General features: G+C 38.3%; 1 protein-coding gene across 15 annotated transcripts in view; it reads left to right on the forward strand.

The window, feature by feature from the left end:
• LOC118422738 (syntaxin-binding protein 5-like) overlaps window positions 1–20,022 on the forward strand; it is a 62,801-nt gene that overhangs the window by 2,888 nt on the left and 39,891 nt on the right. The window lies entirely within an intron of this gene.

Genomic DNA, 20,022 nt, shown 5'->3' on the forward strand with positions numbered 1-20,022 from the left:
TACCCCAATTATTGATATGATAATCCACAATTAAGTAGCTATAATGAATGGTATTCCTTTCATGTTATTGTTATTGAATATTATGTCAGGCCAAATAATCTATTGCTACTACAAAACAAGAAATGTTGGTAGGTTTTATCCATGAAGTGATGTGTATGATTCAGTGGTAAAATGACCATGTGAATCCATGTAGTTCCTTATACCAGATAAGTGCATTTTGTGAAATGAGGGTGAACACAAAACCACATGTTACCATTGGCAGGAGGCCATTTTTGTCTTGTATGTATCTAAGAACACAGCTGCATTTAGAGATGTCCTGTTGGCACAGCTTGGACACAAAATAGAGAAAAGCTGTAAAATGGTACAAGATTGTTTGGGTCAATTTCAGCTGTTTTGATCCTAAACATTGTTTACAACAGAGAAGGACATCATATTAAAGGGTTGCAATCGAATTCAGGTGGTTTTCAGTACGAGAGTTTGTCGTCTGAAGACTGATTACTTCAGTCCCTATTGTAGAGATCAGCACATATAAAATAGATTTGTAACTACAAATGTTCTGTCTTAATGCCTTCGTCAGTGTTTGTAAAGCATTTAGATTCAAATTTATAAAATGGTATTGTTTAAGGCAGGGCTATTAGCTAGGGGTACACTTAAGCCTGTTAGTTCTTCAGTCGGACTTTTGTGCCTCCATCCTTTTGACCATTGTTTTTAAATGGTTATCAATCAGTGGTGCTCCCCATAGACGTTGACTTTGGACCATTCTTCATATTCTCTTAAGAAAGGAAAGCTCAACACAGCAGCCTTCTCCTGAAGTACAATCGCATGATGAATAATTTACAAGTAGCAAATGTTCTGAGGCACCTGTATAGAGCAAAGCTTGCCAACATTGGGGCAACGATGCAGATAGTGTACGGGACCAAATTGTTTTTGTTCGAACACCGTGTAATATCAAGAGTGTTGAACATGAAAAGATGGTAAAGTGGTCGACTTCATACCGAGGACAAGGCATGATGACGCTTTTCCATAGCTGTGTGCCATGCGGCTTTGCTACGGCTTGTGTATTCAGCTTAACACACTGGGTCATCCCTATGTAGTGCACCCTTATCGCTAAGTGTGTTGGGTTCTTTTACGTGAAGAGGTTTGGCACCAAAAGCGCTGTCTGTAAGGCCCCATCTGATGATGTATGTGACTCTTTTCTAGACGTGTCGAGACCTGGGCATGAACTCGGGCTGCAGGTTCCATAGTGGACATGTGTTGGTGGTAGATTTGGGGTATGATGTAATAAGTTACATCATGAGAAGGTTGTATTGGTATAATAATCTGCCAAGTAGTTAGAGAAACTATATCTATATGGGTTTGAAGTGCCACCTGCATAAATTATGCAGGTACAATTGGAGCTGTGCAGGTATTTCTGCTGTCTACCTGCACCTAACCTGTACTGATCCATGTACTGGGTTTTATACATAAATGTTCTATGATGTAGGTGCATGTGGATTGTTATTAGCTGTATTGACTGTTACTATCTTTTAAGTATAAGATCAAAAATAGCAATGGTTTTTCAACAATTCTAATATGATCCATACTTCCTAAGTTCAGAGTGTTGCAGGTAAAATTTGTCCGGTGCAGGTAATTTTAAATGTTACCTGCACCAGTGCAGGTATGCAGAAAAAAGTATTTCGACCCCAGGTCTATTTCCTTACAAGTTATTTTGCTTCATTTTATGTCAAATTAGATACATGACTTTAAAAGGAAATAAACATACATTAATTTATCAACTTCAAGTAAAGCCATTCATATGCAATTGTTCACAAGTTTCTGATTTTTTTTTTCACAAAACGCAAACAGGCTTTGTTTCATATCTGTAGTGTAGCAGTTCATTTGCAACTTTTGTTGACTTTCTTATTTGGTTATCAGCATGTATGATATGTATCTGTAGAAATACACAACAAACAGTACAAAGGTCATGGCCTGGTACCTGCTTGCTATTTTTAGCTCTTATTGGCAAGAATGAAATAGTTTTCGTTTTCTCTTATACTTCATATTCTTAAGTATGACACTGGTAGAAAAACTTCACAGGTATGGAAACAAAACGAGAGTTGTCAGTGTACGTTTCTGTCATTATGCCATTGGAATTGAATTTAAAAACAAAACAAAAGGTGCATCAATGATTGTGGTGCGATGTAATGTTCTCACACAGGTGTACCTTATCAAGTTGAGTGAAAGGTTGGGTATTTACAAGATAAACAGCAGCAGAAGTAGTGTCAATACCTGACACTTCAGATTATACACCGCCGGTGACCTTTGACCTTCTGTCTGACCTGAACTTCAGGGTCAGTGTGTATGTGTATGTGTTCTCACCTGTTGTGTGTGATGTAAGCAGAACACAGCCACAGGATTGGTTAATTCATTGTGAGGCCATGTTTGTATGTGTGTACTTCCCAAGCCATTTCCAAGAAATATTTTGTATTTTATACGAATTGAGAAAATAGACAGGTACATGTACATGTACATACAAATGTACTATCATGCAACTGTACTATGTAATGCAACATAACTGCATCATTGTATTTGTAGTGTGGAAATTTTCATTGTAGACTTGTGGCTTTATCGTTATATATTTTTGGACACATTGTAAATACATGTTGGATTCCTGGCTTGACACTGTACCTTTGGGACAGGCATTTAACTTTAAGTACTTAACAGTTAACACCTGGGTGTAAAATTAAAGTGGGTGCCTGAAAAACTGAGGGAGGAGAGGGATGCCTTCCAATGCCATGCCCTAGACACAATGGACAACACCAGCTGTATGGCCAATACTTAGCCTGATTAAATCTCACTTATAGCAGCCTGCCCAACATCCACCTGCCTACTAGTGGGGAGGGGCCAGTTACAGCCCCGGACAGCAGAGTTTGTGTTACACAGACTAGCCAATACAGGACTACCTTTGCCTTTTCAATACAAACATAAATAGACGTGGAAAGCGTGATATGTAAGTGGCCATCAAATTGACCTATATACATATTACTGTTTTCCAGGAAACTTGTCATTTCTAAGATGAATTACTGTTCACACCTGTGTGTGTGACGTACTTTGGTCAAAGAACCTTTGTTGTATAAACATCCAGCTGTGCCAGACGAAGTGACAGTAAAATATGATGTCATTTGTTATGGCTTGAGTAGCATTGAATGGGAGAATGGCTGGGCTGGAGGACATGAATTTTGAGAGGTCACGAGTCTAATTCTTGCCATTTCTGGTGAGACGTTGTGTCCTTGGAAAGGCACTTAACACAACTTTCTTCACTCCACCCAGGTGTAAAATGGGTACTTGAAGGTACATGTACATGTAGAAGGCAGTAGTGCCTTAAACACATTGAATATGAACCCACTGCCACTGTAGCCTCAAAAAGGCTTTTGGACTACCTTTACATTCTGCCTTTTTACTTGTAAAAACAATGTACATATCAATATCAATTCTGTTCTTTTTTTATGGTAACCTTATCAACCATGCTTTGAAGTTTTAGACTAGTCTCGATGATAAGTCAAAGTTAAAGACAAGAAATATTACATATCTTCTATCAAGTATATTACTAGTGCATGTAGTAGAATGCATATGTGGCTGAGACGAGTGCAATGCCATGTCCGTGGTAGCCAAAGTTATATATGGCTTGAGGTATATTTTCTTGTCCAGAAATTAATCTTTCCAATCTTAGTAATACTATTAGTACATTCAATTTGTGTCTGTTCAAAGCTTTGCATTACTGAAAGATGATAGCTATAAGATAGCAATTGGAGTTAAAATGATTTTATCAGATTCAGATATTTCTTGTCCTTTGGGCTATTTATCTGATAATTGGAAGAGGATTGTCATAGTTTTTTATGGCTTCCATTACAATTACATAATATGGAGTATAAAAACTATAAATTTGACATAGATATTGTCAACCTTTGCATTTATAGACCAATTATTCTAGATCTTTTGACCATGTTGCAATTCAAGGTTAAAATGTGATTTGCATAATGATGAACTTGCACCTAATGGAGGGAAGTATCCTGGTGCATGTGCATTTTAATGAGCTCATTTTTGTGGTAACTTGGAAATCATGTCTCCTACTTGATGGTGTTGTGCAGTATATGAAAACTTACATTGTAATACCTGAAGTTCTTCAAAGAACAAATGACTGCCTTGTATTTTGTAAGAAATAAATTGCTATCTTAGTCGCTCATTCAGAAGCTGTAATATACTCAAGAGAGCAACATAGGTTTAGTTATTGGCTAGGACTGATTTGGAAATTCGCTACAGGGAAAATGACTGTGGAATTGATAGCAATTTTATGGCTTCATGTAGCTGCAGACAAGACGGAAATTTTTCATTGTTAGAATTTTTATGAGAACTTTACCAGATTATCTGGCGGCTTTTAATACTCCGACGAGTTTAACGATCACATCACGAGGCAACTAGCCATGGAGTAAGGGGCTTCACTCCGGCAAGTTTTGCTACTCGTAATGAATATTGCAGAGATGCTGACACAGGGATATATCTATTCCAAACAATGGTTGGTAACCTGTGCCAATCTTGCTGTATTCTAAATATTCAATCAGTCTTGCTACATACTGCCTGAAAAAAGAGATTTGATTTAGAATTAGGACCGCATTGATTTAATGTGTTCATTTGAGACTTGATTTTTTTGTCTTTTTTATCTTAAAAAAAAAAAAAACAGTCCAAAGATTATATTTGAATCAACTGCAAAAGCACATATCATATTTTATGGCATAGTTGAATTTTTATAGCAAGAATCTTATAGCAATGAAATATGTTATTTTAAAATTGTTTGAACATTATGGGGCCAGTACTGATAAGATTCTGGCCTTGGTTTAACATGGATTAACTTAAGATAGGCCCATAAAAGAGTAAGTTGACGGATGTGAAAAGTAAAAGATGTCCAGTTGTGGAGTTCTAACAGTATATTGTATAGACTTTGTCTCAAGTATATCAATGAAGGACATGGTAGGGTTGGGTGTGTCAGCAATTTTTTTCGGTCTTTGACTCTGCTTGACCATGTTACACATTGTAACGGTGTGGCGACATTCGTTGTAGGTCCGCTTACAATTTTGATGTTGTAGGATTTTCAAGCAGGCTGTGACAGAAACAGCCATAAGAAGGATCTAAGACAGTCTTTTCAGAAACAAGACACCGTTTTGTACTCTCCAAGCAGATTTTTTTAGTCATTTTTATCGGGGACGGTGGACATCAAGAAACATTGCAAAATAGAAAGCCTGATAAAAAAACTTCAGAAAAACAGCCAGAGCTTAACCTCTGCTTGGAGAGTAGTGATAATGTCCCAGAGTACGATGGTTGTAACCAAACTCTATGTTATAGCTGAATCGGAAGTTCTGTAGCCTGTAATGGGTACCAGAATGACAGGTCGGTGATGCGTGCTGTAAGGAAACCTGACAGTTGACATGTGTCTCATGTCACTTACCCACTATGTGCCCACCTCCTTCCCCTGGGGATTTACATGAACTGGTGCATTACTTAAGTAAAGGAACATTGTGCACAAATTATCTAGCCAAAAAGATTAAGATTGAAGTTAAATACCATCACACTTATTCTTCCCATTTTAAGTAGCATTATGTAACTCCATCTTTTTAAAATTCTTACATGGCAATCTTAGACTAGTTGCTTTGCATTTGAAAGAAGGCATATCAAGTACATGACAGTGAGGATAGAATTTTTATCAAGTTTAAATGCTGCAAATGATTCATTTTTTCTCTCCAATTTCTAAAATAACAGAAAGACATGTTAACCTGAAAAAGAGCAAAATGGCAAAGATTGGTTGGCCAAATGTCATTATTACCTATGCGATTCGAGGAACATTATCTGATCATACGGAATGGCCCATTTTCATAATTCTCTGAGACAACCCTGAGATAGGGTCATAAAATGATCTACTGTGCTTCTGATTTTCTGCATATGATACTGCAGATGAATACAAATTACTGGATGATATAGTTCTCAATCAAATATTCATAACATGAACATGATGAATTTTCATGTACTGACCAGTTGGAGCCTTGGGAATTTTGCGCTGACAGTTATTTATGATTTCTGATCACCATAACTCTTATTTTTGGTCAGTTTTGAAACTTTATCTGGGGGAGGAATTTTTGGGCCATGGAGTTCTGTCAAAATTGATCTCGCACAGCTTGATCATAATATCACTGTTTTTTATCTTTGTAATATACTGTCTATACAGTCAAACCTGTATATGAAGACCACTCAAGGGACCCAGCAAAAGTGGTCTTCATACATAGGTGGTCTTTATACAGAAAAAAAAACATGGCGGCAGTAAAGAAAGGAACTGACAAGTCTTCAATTCAATCAAGTTCCACAGACTTTATTATCCATGTCTTTACTACTTTAATACCTGTGTGCTATTGCGGAGAAATGTATAAAAGCCTGCACATGAGAAGTACCGTATTTCTTTCATAAGAATGATCTGAAAAAGAAAAACGGTGGCAATAGTCCGGCTATAATTTGCAGCGTGTTGGCATAATTTTTTCTCATACTCACGGTGGCCCTTGTGACAAACGAAATATTCTATAACTGAGGTTTCACGCGGCTGCACGCCGGCACATCGTTTACATCCACGAACATTTTTACCCAAAACATAATCGTTATGATCTGAAAATGTTGCAGGCTTCTTCTTTGCGGGAGTTTTGTTTTTGTGTGACCAGAAAAATGCGACATTATTTTCTTTTTCTGTCGGCGACATTTACGCCTGCATCGAAACCCAAAATTACGCTAGAGACACCATAAATTCACATATAAACGCGTGTTTCCACGGAAAGTTCTTTGGATTATGCATTTTGTAACTAGGATGGTGCAATGTAATCGTGGAAAATAGCGTTCTTTTGCGTTTCAAAATGTAACTCTTTGAAACAAAATGGCGGCGGAGCTAGCAGCAAGCCAGCAAAATTCCCATGATGCACCGCTCCAACCAATCAGAGCGCGATTTTGTTGGGGATTCCCCGACATTATATATTCAGTTGTTGTTGTTTTGGTGGCTTCAACCAATCAGAGGTGCGTATTTCCGACCTGCAGACGCCACGATTCTGAACCGCGCTCTACAAAAATAACTTTTTTACGTATTTCACGGGAAGTACAACGGGCCACGATGTTTTATTAAGACAGAAAATGCATTTTTTAAAAGTTTATGTTCGAAAAGCCTGGAAAATGACGAAGAATAGCTATCGTAAATACTACGCTATTTGTAGTAACAAGGAGGTTAGAAATCTGATTTTTACCTCCTTGGGAGGGGGGCATAGCGGTAAATAATTTGTGGCAATTACGCTCATTTTTCGCTGTGAACATTAAAGTAGCGTGACAAAATCACATGCCGCGGTCGTTTTGGCAGTGTTAAGGTAACGTGCGGTCGCCTTTAGTGGTGGTCGGGGTCGCGATGGACAGTGGTCGTCATATACAGAAATCTTAATGCTTACGTCTATGGGAAAATTCAAGGGACCGCTTTTCGGCGGTCGTAGTGGACAGTGGGTCGCTATGCACAGGTGGTCGGTAGACCAGGTTTGACTGTATTGTATGTACAATATACTGTAAATGCATTTAAGTTCGCGGGGATTTAATTTCGCGGTAGCAGGAAAAAGGACTTTTTGCGATGGTTTTAATTTCGCGGTAACACCATAGACTGCAGTCTCATACCATGATAGAAAAATGTTCGCGGTGGTTCTAAATTCGCGGCGAAGTGGTCACCGCGAAAACCGCGAACATTAATCCACCGCGAACATTTCTGTATTTACAGTACTATCCGATAGTGATACATCAACTAACAAATCAGTCTATCTACTGGGTATTGGGGATGCATTGGTCTTGGGTGGAAAAACTTGGTGAACACCAATGGATGCTAAGTACTGCATATTGTTAGATTTTTGTTCCTTGAAATACTGGATGCAAATTTTCAAGATACAGAATGCAATGTTTTATTTCAAATGTTAAAAAAAATCTGTGTTGTCACCATTTTGCACACAGACCTCAAATGCCTGTGATCTTTCTTTGTACGGATAGATCTGTAGATCATATATTTTTGACAAGGGAAGTTCTGAAGGACAATGTTCTCCAGCATTAAAGTAATTCAATACATCAACGTCTTGGTGTCAGGGCTCGGAATTCATTTTTGGGAATAGGAGTCTAATGAAGATAAAGTAGGAAATTGGCAAAATGTACTTACAAACCTTACTGCCTCTCTTCAATTTGAACATAAAGTTCTATATCATTATCTTCCAGATTTTTTACACATGTACAACAAAGCTTCTATCATTTTAAGACCTAAATTTCAGGAATATGCTGCATGTTATTGTTCCATGGTATATTACCTTACACAAATATCAAAATGCACCTGTACATCCACCTTCAGAAGTAATTAACGTGCACATGTACAGCTCCAGTTTTGGTGTGCCCAGCTTGTTTCCAGCCTTGCATGGTGGTATGATGTCATACAACAATGTCATGTGGATCTGCCACAGAGGTCAATGTTTATCTACAAATTTGCCTTGATTGCATCAACTACATTCCCTTTGCTATTTTTGCTCTCAAATGTTATGATTTGGATCATTTATTAGAATAATTTATACCTTATTTAGTTAATCCAATTAATGATAGTTTCAATCAGGACATTGACACATGCATGCCTGTAGATGCCACAGGCTGCAGTTCTCATAACAGGAATAACAGTTATGCCTAGGGAAAAAATGTTGTGTTTCTTGTTTATCTACCTACCCTAAAAACCTGCCGACCCTAGACTTTTTTGGCTTGGCAGTGGAGTGACATAGCTTCTAGTTAAAATTTTTATTCAGTCTGTTTCCTACTGAGGTAAAAACACTGCTTGTCCTGTCTAATGAAGGATAAGTGTATCTATTATGCACAACATTCAAGATTGACATTGAAAGACACTTAGTGTCCTCATGCAGTTCTTCTGTCACACTAGAGTTTTGGCCAGCCTAAAAAACTTACCAAAAAAAAAAGATAATCCCTACCTGCTGACCCTGCTTTGTCAGGACTAAAACAGGAAACACAACATTTTTTTCCAAGGCCTTACCATTACAGAATCTTCCAGGACCATTTAGCGATTCACATAATTCCCACCAAATTGTGTTAAAAGCTGTAATTCCAGTTACATTACCAAGGAAGGCAATGAGGTGCCACATACATTGTATAAAGTTGCACAAAGGTAGCCTATCATAGTTTTCCCTTTTATGGATATCAGCATTGCAGTAATTGCTGATCCGACTGATATTCAAGAAATGTCTTATTGCCATATTGTTTGATATAACAGCAAGCTAATGGCTAAATTTGATTTAAATTACGCTGACTGATAAAGCTTGCAGCAGTCGTACTGTGAAAAGTCACGTGTTTGCAGTAAGTTGGCTTTATAATATTACTAGAACATGCAGAGGGAAGGAACAGATTGTATTGATGAGGGTCAATGTTTGAAGATGTTTTTGTTATTAAATTTTATTGATAAATCAAGAGAGATACAGACAGTGAACCATCTAGAACACAAAGCAATACTAAGAATGATGCCTCAAATAAAGAAATGATAATACAGCCAAGAACATAATGTACCCCATTTTCACCATGAATGTGTGAAAATGTTGGTGGTTATGTTTAACATAACATATTTTCTTTCTGCTGTCCATTTGTCATTGAAAATTCCTCTGTCATGATTCCTCCTGACAGATGTACTTCCTTTCCTGTCATCCTTTCACCGTTAAGCCAAAAGAATCTTCCTGTTAGTTCTTAAGTCCCCAGATACCTGTCCCTGTAAGGATCACAACAGGTGAAAGATGTATGAGTACAAACAAGGAGTTAATTACCTTTCATGCTGTAACAAATACGTCAGTTTGAATTCCAATCCATTCCCTGCAGATTGGTATAGCCATCTGTTACCATATTTCACTTTGTGATTCCCTCAGGTCTGTGCTACCCTTTCTTCTTATTCATTCCTCCAGCTCAAATGTTGTAAAAACTGATTGGGTCTTATCCTTAAGCAAGTCACCAGGTGCATCCTCTTGACCGTTGGTTGTGAGATGTATGTGAGGAATATGGAAGTATTTTTATTCATGTACCTAAAGGTCAGTCTGTGATTGCTTTTGTGTGGCAACAAGGTTTCCTCCATGTTGCCTGCAGGGACCCTTTCTTTCACTAGGGTGACTTTTGACCTTTCTGCAATACGCACCCTGCATGCTAAGGGGCATATTTTACATGACGTAGAGGTGTGCTTGAAATATAGATGACTGCATTATACTAAAACCCTGCTTGTTCTTAATTCTCTTTGAAGCTTTGCTTAAGTCTTTGTTTATTCTCAGATCACTACATATACAGTATTTCAATAGACACAATTGGAAATCAGGATCCAGTAATTTTAGCTAAAATCAATACAACAGGGCTGCGATTTCCGCTCTAAATTAGAATGTTGGAGACTGGCTTGTCGATTATTTTATAGTATCAGTTTTCAAACATCTGTTCTTGTAAGAGATTGAAAAAAAACTAGAAAGGCCGACATTTGCTTGAGAGCAAATACAGCATATTTCAGCCATCTCCCTCCCCATGCAACAATAGACTATTTCAAAATCACCCATTTGAAAAATCACTTTTACTAATGGCGGTTTAACCCAAAAATGAATCTTACAAAATTCCCCCGTTCAACTTCAAGAATGGACTCCAGTGCACCCTATGTGAATTTGCACAATAGACCAGTCCAGAAATACTCCCACTGAAACCTTGGCCTTTTGAATAAGAAACCAAATCCAAAATTGAATTCAGCAAAAAAGGTCCCAGTGCATGAAAAGGTATAATAGACCAGTCTAAAAACACTTCCACTAAAAATTGAATTTTGAATCATCACCACCCGTCCAAACTGAATTTGAAAAAATCCCCCTTCCGTGTGCAAAAAATGGATTCTTCCATGTAAAGTAGAGCAGTCCAAAAATACATCCGCTAAAATAGGACTTTGACATAATCACTGAAGTCCCAAAAATGGATTTAAAAAAAAGCCAATAGATTTTTAAAAAATCCCCCCTCCATGCAAGAATGGACTCTTCCAGCACACCCATTTAAAATTGCAAATTAGACCAGTCCAAAATAACCCTGCTGAAAGACTTTGACAAACTAGAAGTCACCAAAGTCCAAAATATGAATTTAAAAAAATCCCCCCTCCGTGCGAGAATAGACTCTTCCAGCACACCTTCTGTAAAACTGCAAAATAGACCTGTCCAAAAATACACCCACTGAAAGACTTCACCAGTCCGAGGATGAATTTTAAAAAAAATGAACCCCTCCGTGTAAGAATGGACTCTTCCAGATAACACCGGACTCGCTGATTGGCTGTCACCCTCCCCCCCCCCTCTTTAGGATATAGATTCAGGCTAAGTGATTGGTTACCTATCTAATTAGATTAAATAGACATATATGCCAGAAGGTGCAATCTGCAGCTGGGGTCAACGACCTTAAGGTCATTGACCCCTGTGGCTATTGGAAAAAAAATCCCCAAATCTATCATTTTGACGTAGTCTATGACAAAAATTATACATGTGTCATTTGAATGAATATCTGGTGCACCATTTTACCAAAATTTAGGTCATTTGGTTTTAAAACCAGAGCACAAGAGCCAAAAGTGTACTTTTTGGTCATAAAATGGCCAAATAATCGTAAAATTAAGCATTTTGTTGTACTGTATGCCTCAACTGTTAATGAATCCATGTGCGCATATGTCTAGGGCACTCCTATACTAAATTTCAGGTCATCCGGTTCTAAAACCAAGGTACAGGAGCCAAAAGTGTCCTTTTTTGGTCAAAAAATGACCAAAAAATCGCAAAAATAAGCATTTCGTTATACTGTACACCAAAAGTGGTATTGAATTTGTATGGGGGAATTATCAAAGCACATCTGTGACAAATTTCAGCTCATTCGGTTATAATACCAGGGTACAGGGGGCCCAAATATACAGTTTTGGTCTTAAGATGACCAAAAAACCTTAATAAAATCATTTTAAAGGTAGATATGAAAAAAATGAAAAAAACGTCTGGGGATATTGACCCACTCTACCCTTGTGTCAAATTTCAAGTCAATCGGTTCAGGAACAACGGAGATACCGTGTTCCGAAGATTTGACAGGAGAAAGAAAGAAAGAAGAAAGAAAGAAACATTACGAATACAATATATTTCACCATACCTATGGTATGGCTGAAATATAAATACAGTACGACATCACAGAGTGCAATTCAGATGCCAAAAGATGGGAGGATAGATATAGACCTTCTTCTCTCAATCACAGTGTGATATATGGTGGCACCTGTCCTTGGTGCTGAATGAACAGTGAGTATTTTTCTAGGTCACTGGATTATCAAATCAACGGATGCATCGATGTGAGAAGTTTAAACAAGCTGCCAGCAGGTTATTATCATGTTCTTATGAATTTTACATGTCGTCCACGGTTATTAAATGTTGCTTCATTTCAATCCTGACAGGGCAGAGACCTAATCAGTGCAGTGTTTAATTTCATATGTTATGTCTGATTTAAAAGAGTCATTAAACATAAAGATTGGATTTATCTCAAGAAATCAGATATTTTGTGCACAAATTAGGAGTATAATGGGCATATTTGACTATGAAGTCAGGACAGCATGTTGGAATGTTAATAGTAAATGGAAGTTTCCAGAAATGAGGCTGTATTGATATGTTTCCAAGACGTCTTCAATCAGTCCAACAATATGCAGAGTCCGGCCAGTTTTGAGGGCAAAGGGGAAGGCAATTCACATCAGTGATTTACAGTGTGTGGGGTTGTGTGATTGTTGAGCTGTCTACTTCTTGTAAACCAAATCTGAAAATAGGGATATTTGGGGCATGGACAATTACATCCACTGGTGGTAGGAAAGCAAAACTTCCTTTCAACTGGAATATTGACAAGTCAACCTGTGGAATAGTGTTACATGGACATATTTTTTTTCATTTCACATTTATTTTTTATTGATTGAGATTTCAGACTCCTGGGTAGCCCAATTCAGCTTAGCAAACTGATTTTCCTTATTTTCTTATCATATACAGGCCACGCCTTAAGTTTTAAGCCTATCACAGTTGGCCACAGTAAAATGGTATGGTACAATAGACCATTATTTGACAGTTTTTAAAAATTTTTTTCATTTCCTGAATAACTTTTGTCGTGACCCTGCCATGTCAGGTATGATAAGTTCTGTCAGTTGTTTGGATAGATATATTCCAATTAGGCACCTAATCCCCCACAGAGCTTGCTCCTGACGATCAGTCCTTTCTGCTCCAAAGCCATCTTGCACCAGGCATAATCAGACCCATAATCTTCGGGCAATTAGCAAGAGGGTGAAATGGATTCACTCTGTGTAATGATGAGATTAGAATATCATAGTGCTGCATGATGCATGACACATCAGGCCAGGATTAATGCATTTATCTGTCATTACATAAACAGGGGCACCATGCCCTTGCCAGACCTGTGCTTGGATACCGCTTCATCAGTGAACTACCCTCCCCTTGAAATAGTTGCAAATTCTTAAGACATTCTTTTCATTTCATGTTGTGTATTGCAATTTTGTGGTAATGTTCTTGTACTGTTATATAAAACAGAACTATATCAGGTAAATACAAATGGAATTTTGATTGATTTCTTCAGTAAGTCATCATACAGCAAGGATTTTATCAGGTGAAGCTGGCCTAGTGTTTTAGTTTGTAAGAAACCTCTCCATCTTTTCATCCATTTTGGAGTTTTAGCACATAAATACAGAACATTAACTATATCCAGCATACTATGGTCACAAGTGCAATGCTCACAAAATTTTCTAGGCTTCTGAAATAAGATTTTGCAGATGTGTCTGTTGGCTTCTGGATTGGACTAGAATTTCAGGTGTGAGATGTTGGGCTGCTTCATATTGAAAATACCAGTGTCATATCTCCCCTTGGAATTGATTATTTAGAACTGCTGCAAATTAAGTATATATCTGAAGCAATGGAAACTACATTCGTAGTTTCTACATGTATGTGCATTCACTGTAAATCTTAAGTCTACACAGTACTGAATACTACAGCTGTGGGTAGCAATAGATTGTTGTATATTAAAAAAAAAATGATGGTATTTCCACCAAAGATTCATAGTATTTTTTCAGTCATTTCAAGTCAAGGAGTTCGGCTTCACTTTCACTTGGCAAATACATGTACATGTAAGTTTGTATCTGCAGGCCTCGAAATACTTTTTTTAGCCAGGTTGCGCAGGCGGCAACCTGAGTCAAAAACCAACTTGCGCCATCAGCATTTCAGGTTGCGCCACTTTCAAGACTGCAACAAATATAATATCTCAAAGAACCGTGAAAAAATCGCGACCTCCGTTGAACAGTGCAGACCGTGCACCCCTCCCCAGTATAGTCATCGTCACACTAGCTGTTTTTCCCGCATTCCATCGACAGTATTGTCCCAAACAAGCAAAAAAAAAAACCTTCAAAATAAGCCTATACATGTACTTATCGGCAAGGACGTTAGGCAGTCGATGAGTTTTCGTATTTATATTGTCAAAGTTTGATGCCTTGCTGCATGATTTTTGCCACGAACACAGCGTTGGGTCATCAGATATTCCACGTCACGGCCAATGGGGTATGACTCTCGCGATTCGCCAGATGTGAGTAAGTGCGAGATTTTGCGCGAGACTTGAAGGTAGATTTAAAATGGCGGCTCTATAGCGGCCGAAATCCGCAAATTTTGAACTTTGAGTGAAGTTTCCGGCGGAAAATTAGGGCTTACCAAAGGCGTTCATCCTCAAAACAGGGTGTACATTTTCTGATATCTTGTTAGTAAAGGGCCTGTATCTTAAGAATCGTTTTGTTTACCCAAAAAATCAAGTTGCGCCGTGTGCAACCTGATTTTCTGAACAACTTGCGCACGGAGAAAACTACTTGCGCGGCAGGGGTGCGCAAGTGGTTAATTCGAGCCCTGATCTGTATAGGCGGTATAGCTACCCTTCCACATAACACATGCTTTAAAATAACACACGCTTTAACTCCCAACCTAAGTGTGCTCTAACTACCTGTAAGGTGGCCTCAGAACATCCACTAACTGTGGTGTAAGGCCTCTCTGAAGTCTGGCACGGTGCCATGCACAATCTGTTATAACTAATATTTCACATGTAAACTCTTCAGTTACCACTTGGGCTGTAAACCATTATTGCTTTTTATGTACTACTAGTTCTCTTCAATTCAAAGAGGACTTTTGCAAAGGATAATGTAAGTTTTTACTAGCAGATCTAACTGTATCCACCATTTGGTATGCTATTTCTATAGCAGGATGATCAGTTGAGTCTCTATTTCAACTGAATGTCTTTACCAGGTTGTGATCAATATTGTATAAAGTTTTAGTCAATCTCTATATAGGCAGGGGTAGCACTCACTTATGTATGGCAGTATATATGTAAGGTACAGTAGAAGCAACTATGTGTCTCTTCTTCTGTGTAGACTTGGCAATACATTTGTAAAATTATCATCTTTTTCCAGTGCTGAAGTTTTATCTTAAAACTTATAAAAAGTTAGTTGGATGTTATCAGCGTTATTCTATTCAGGTACAGTACTGGTACATTGATGTGCCCTTATACCAGAATTATTTTCCCAGTACTGTACTGGTACTGGGTACTGGTACACATTCTTAGTCAGCACAATTTGTAATATAGATTCTCCTGTTGCACAATGTGTCATAGATTCCTGTATACTGTGTTAGATATGACAAGAACAGTGCAATACCCATACTGTGGCAACAGTTGTTTCCTTAGAAGTCCTATCTATTTTGTTCAGGCAAGGTGAAATAGTACATGTCAAGACTAGATGGCAGTTGTCTATAGTCCCCAGGCTTTTTTTCATGACTGTTAGAAGAAATGGAGATGTTTTTCTTCAAGGTCAAATGAAGTTGCCTGAAGATAAGTAACAATGCCTCAGTCAGGTCTGGGAGGGGTGGCCCGTTGCTGATCAATAATACTTCTATATATGACAACCCTGATGGTAATGAAGCAGTGTAGGTGAACACATGACCCATGAAGAATGTTATGACAAAACAGCATTTGGCTCCATGTGAACATAAATGCACAACGTTATTGTAGCCTAAAGGTGCGCGATTATGGCACTGCCATAATAATTTACAGAGAACTAGCCACACACACCTGACAGTCACCTTAGAGCTTTGCAAGACGGGACCACCTGAGCCAGGTACAAATTACATGATACAGCTAAGATTCACCACTAGCTCTGGACCTCATAGCTGCTATCGATCTATATTTAGCACTGCTGCATTATTTATCCTGGGCCCACGGCTAGCTTAGATGGGTGTCATGGTTCGATCCCGGGAGAGTCGGGAAAATTCCCGGCAAAGTTTTATCTCCTGTGTGTAAATATGTTATAAATAGGATGTCAGGTACATGTGAGGGCCAACATGGCTAGCATTGAGGAGAGGTAGGTGGATGGTTCCCGGCTATTATGGGAGGGATGGACGATGGGCTGGATCCGTGGGGATCGGGTTTATTTTTGAAACTGATGAAGTCTTGACGTGAGCGCGGAAATGACATGCAAGGCAGTTAAAGTGGAACTATAGCCAGCGGGGAAACCCTGGCCTGATATGGTGTTCTAAGGCCATAAGTCAAAAGCCTAGGCACAGTTCATGTCGTCTCCAATGACGTTGGTATCACGCCGAATATTTTGAGGAACCTTTGTGCACGGAATTTTTTTGTCCATCATCAGGCATGGCAGATAGATTTGGAAATGGAAGTGGAGTCCTAAAATATCTGAAAAGAAGTACATTGCACCCATACATATACACCAAAAATATAACCTTGAACGTACTTGGCAAAGATGCTTTTCTTGAAGATTGTATCATTATTATATGCAAAGTTGGACAGTTTTATTTTTGAAAAATCACCCTAAAATGCAACCCATAGATGTATAAAGTGTACAAAGTTGACTGTTATTAAATTGGGGTAAGTCCCAATTAAACGTGGTGTTGGTTAAGTAAAGTTAAGTCTTTTCCACAAAGTTGACTGTTTATAGTCCTTACGTTTGAAGAGTCTAGATATTCTACGCTGACAAATATGTCAAAAATTTATATGTAATACCTGTTATGGTGTAAACACTGTTCTTTAACCGGTTTGATGATATGATTAATTTTGTTTTCCAAAATATGTATCAAAACAGATGCACCAAAAGATAAATATGCATATTTATTTGTTAATTTAGCAAAATTATCTAAGATTCTAACGAGAGAACCAGTAAGGGTGAGACATATATTCACTATGTAAACTTGACTCCTATGCAAGAAAGTTGACTGCTTATATCTACATACAATGTATAGGTATGCTTTTGCAATATTGGTGTTATGACATCACATTATGTAATTCTGTCTGACAAAATTGGTAACCACCATTCTGTGACTCCCCACAACACTAACCACATGATGTTTGCCATGTCAGCATACCTGTCAGATTTGGGACACCTGGACAGTTTCATGGGTTATGCCCCTAGCCATATAATCAATGCTTAATATCAATGTGGGCATTCCTTACATGAAATACAAATGTACTTTGAATGAATAACTAGAGGTGGGTTTGTATGTTGTAAGACATGTTTGAAAATGTCTGTACACATAAGAAAGAACAAAAATTCCCATGTTAATTTTATTTGCATGATTCAATTAATCAGTTTTGAAAGGAAGCTACAACAAGGGACAATCTGTTGCAGTTTTTGTAAGATAGAATTGTCTTTTGAGAAAAACTGTGCAGAGGTGGAGATATATTTGGCCTATGTTATAGTGTGTATCAGTTGGGACATAGGATCCGGGCCAGGGCGTTTTTTTGAAATCGCCCTGGAATGCCCTGGTCCGACATGAGAAAAAAAAGTTGTGGAGCCAAATGTAAGTGTTTGGGTCAAACCCTCAAACCTACTAGTTTATCCAAATCATATCTTAGTCTTTGAAGTGTTTTTTTTTTCCTTTTACTGAAAGAGGAAAGGTTTTCTTTGCTGCAACTAAAATGGATGGAAAATGTCAATCAAATTTCATGACAGTAAAAAGTTTGTTTGGGTCAGTTAATGTACTTGTTGTGTAGAGCCAGTGAATTGCTGCAGTGGTTTAATATGTTTGGCAGCGCACAATACATTGATTGTACTTGAACTCCCTCTGGATAGCCCTGGTGATTTATACATGGGTTCCCCTGACCGAACTTGAAGCTATCAAGGGAAATAACAATCTGGCAGGACATATGGTGACAAGGTCAACCAGCACACGTCAGTCAATAGGGACTTTCCACAATGTTTGTATTCAAGGACTGCTTTACTGGTTTTAGATTAACAGTCATTGTTGTTCATTGAACTTTACCTTACTTTCCATTTGCTGTGAATACACCATTCTGTACTTTGATTTTATGAACGGTAGGGTTTGCACATGGTTTACTATCTGATTACATTATTTGTTTTTCTGGCATATACAAATAAACTGATATCAATGTCTGGTACACTGGTACATGTACAATGTACATGTGAGTGTAGAAAGATCAGCACTAAGGTCAACACCACTTGAGTTCATGGGACTGAATGGTTTGGATTAGAAATGAATTAGAATTTTGAGATTGTGTAAGTTTTGATTATCTTCAATGTTAATTAGATGAAGCTGGTGCACTGAAGGGGTATATAGATGTTGAGTATGTCTTGTATTAATCATTTACCTAAATGTTTGTCATGAGGGAACAAACAAGAATTTTTGTTAACCAAAAAAACTTCTTCTTATTTAATACGAGTCAGTGTGATGTACAACCTATCAACTTTATACCTGCATGTGCCCCCAAAAATTGTCCAGGTAGCTTGGAAATAATACCTTACAAAGAAAGTGTTGCATAATGTTATGACCACCAGATGTTACAACATTGCTGTTGTTAAACAGTCACTATTGGAAACAGTAATCCATCACATTCATGCAACTGCCACTCTCAAATCTGTTAATGTATTTTGGTCTAAGACTGCTGTTGTTTTGATGTTGATACCTCTCACCAGAGTAGACACATTAAAGTTGCCTGCATCTTACTATGGCAGCTTAATCCAGCCAGGATACGCGGTGATGGCTTGCTCCTCGCCATCATGGCTACACGCCAGTGGGGAACCAGGAATGACTGCTGGGTACGCCTGCATTATGGTGGCTGAAAAACGATCTGTGAAACCTGTCAGCCACCGTGGATCGCTGCCTGCATGCAAAGCTTCCGTTACTCTGGCACGGCTGTTTTATTGCCATATTCTTCAAGGCGCCGGGAATGAAAGGCCAAGACTATCTTGAAGAAACACACGTATACAACGGTACCAGCCGGTGGGTAGGGTTCTCGGGGGATGCCCCTTTCTGTTACATGAAAACAGGCTGAAGGCCTGCCAGCCTTTGAAGGATAGGCCTGGCCAACCTTTCTGATAGCTATTGGCCAATACTGCAACATGGAATGGTGAATGTTATTACCTGTCAGTGTGCAGGTGAGGTGTCTTGGATGAGTGACAGGGATGAGCACACTACTGCAATTTCAGCAATATACGTGTACTTAACCTTTACAATTGATTTTTGGACTGCTTTCTGCTTTTACTATAATAATAACATAATTTTTGACTCGATGTTTGAATAATGCCCTGCTCTAAATTTCAAATGAGAATATTTCGGGGCCTGTAACCTTGGAGAATCCCCCTTGCAGCTTTCTAATGAACTGAAACTTGTTAATGAAATTGCCACTTCAAGGGTAATATGTCCAAGTGTAATAGAGAACACACCGCAGAAACTGCTTAGATTTTTCTAGATGTAGAACTTTCATTTCACATGATCTTTTGCCTTTTTTTTTACTTTGTGACTTGTCATTGCTTTCTTCAGTAAAGCATACTCAAAGTGACATCATGAAGAATCGTTTGGTCAGGCTACGTTCTGCCTTCAGTATGCATGA

The sequence above is a fragment of the Branchiostoma floridae genome, chromosome 9, assembly GCF_000003815.2.
Source record: "Branchiostoma floridae strain S238N-H82 chromosome 9, Bfl_VNyyK, whole genome shotgun sequence".
Classification (NCBI taxonomy): Eukaryota; Metazoa; Chordata; class Leptocardii; order Amphioxiformes; family Branchiostomatidae; genus Branchiostoma; species Branchiostoma floridae.